Raw genomic sequence first — 1,957 nt, forward strand, 5'->3', positions numbered from 1 at the left:
GGAGAAGGATATCATGTTTGGTAAGGTGGAGGGTCAGAGAAAAAGAGGAAGACCCCCAACGAGATGGATTGGCCAAGTGGCAGCATTGATGGACTCAAGCGTGGCCACAGTAGTGAGGTTGTCCCAGGACTAGGCAGTGTTTCATTCAGCTGTGCATGGGGTCGCTATGGGTCAGTACCAACTGGATGGCACCTAACAACAACAACTCTTTTGAAGCTTACTCACTTGTGTCATGTGCATAGTAGCTTATTTTCTCACCAAGGTGGTCCTTCCCTCAAAGGCTGGGCTAATATTTTGTGTACCTATAATATTGAGTCCTGGTGTGGCACTGTGGGATCAAGCACTGGACCGCAAGGTTGGTTTGAACAACAAGGTTGATGGTTCAAACCCACCAGTAGCTTCTTGGAAACCCTATAGTGGGTGGCTATGAATCAGAACCAACTTGAAAGCACTTAACAACAACAATTTAATGTGAGTTTAGGATCTGTTGTAATGCCAGGGGTATAGACAAATTCGGAATATATTGTTAAAAAGGACAGTTTCAGAATTGTTAAGAATTAGCATGGTGCTTTTAAAACAACATTGTAGTTTTAAACTTACCTCTCTCTCAAAAATTCTTCCTTTTTCTACAGGCAGACAATTGGCAGTAAAATGCAGCCCCCCAAATGGGCTGTAACACTAAAAAATTAGAAATTCTACATTGTCTGCCCACAGGAAATGTCACCATTGCGCTGAAGAATTGAGGATGAATTCAGATGGTGTTTCTGTGTGGCTTTTGGTTAGGAATCGTGTTGCAATTGTTGGAGATGTTTGGATATTATCTTTGTTTTGTGCCTGGATTAATACTATTGTTGTTAAGTGTCGTTGAGTCGGTTCCTACTCATATTGACCCAGTATAGGGTTTCCAAGAAGTGGCTGGCTGGTGGGTTTGAACCTCTAACCTTGAGGTTAGCAGTCTAGTGCTAATACTACAGCAGGACTCTAGATTAGTATAAAAGAGTGTAAATCAGCAACTTGTATAAGTTTTCCTGAATGATGTGGTGTTCATTGCGTGTGCCATGAGTCTTTCAATCTGGCTCAACAAAGCATGTTTTCTTTACCAGATCTACCTCTGTCCTTTTCACGTTACCTCGTAGAGAACAGAAAGGTACAGATATGGCCCAACAGAGATACTTAATGAGGAAAAACGTTGAGCAATGCCATGTCAGAGAAGACTGTTACTCTTGGAATTTTTAATTGACCAACTAGTTTTGTGAGTTTTATCCAAAAAGCATAGACAGAGACAACTAGACAGAATACAATTTATACCTCAGAAAACAAATGAGGTTTACCAGAATTTGTAACTCTGATCACAGGACAGGGAGGGAAGCTTGAAATATACTCTTGCGGCAACTTTGCAGTCCTTCTGCCGTCAGGAGCGTAGAAAGCGTCAAGTACATTTTCCAGAACATTCTACTTAACCTCAAAAGTAAAATTACTCTCCTTGTCTCTAATTTAGGGTATCCATCAAGTTACCTCTGCCTACTCTTGAGCTAAAGAAGTTCCCTGTAAAATTTCCCCAAATTTGAAAGCAACATTTTTCTGTTTTTGTGTACTCACATGAAATTGTCAAGCTCATGGGAACATTACAATCTACAATATAGACACATTCTCAAGTCATCAAAAGTGTCAAATATACAGTGTTTATTCTGGTTTGGGGTTTTCAAGCTTTTAAAAACCATGAGTATTTATATTTTTTTACAAAAATGATTTGACTTTTTAAAGCTCTAGTTTCAGTGATCATCACAAACACCCCGGATGACCATCAAGTCTAGTAACCCTACAGGACACAGTAGAAGTGCCCCATGGGGTTCCCAGGGGCCAACAGCCTTATCTTTCTTTCTCTCAGAGTGGCCTGTGGGTTTGGATTGCTTTCTTAGTTCTCCAGCGCTGCTGTGACAGAAATACCACAAGTGGA

The sequence above is a fragment of the Chrysochloris asiatica genome, unplaced genomic scaffold, assembly GCF_000296735.1.
Source record: "Chrysochloris asiatica unplaced genomic scaffold, ChrAsi1.0 scaffold00055, whole genome shotgun sequence".
NCBI classification, from domain to species: domain Eukaryota; kingdom Metazoa; phylum Chordata; class Mammalia; order Afrosoricida; family Chrysochloridae; genus Chrysochloris; species Chrysochloris asiatica.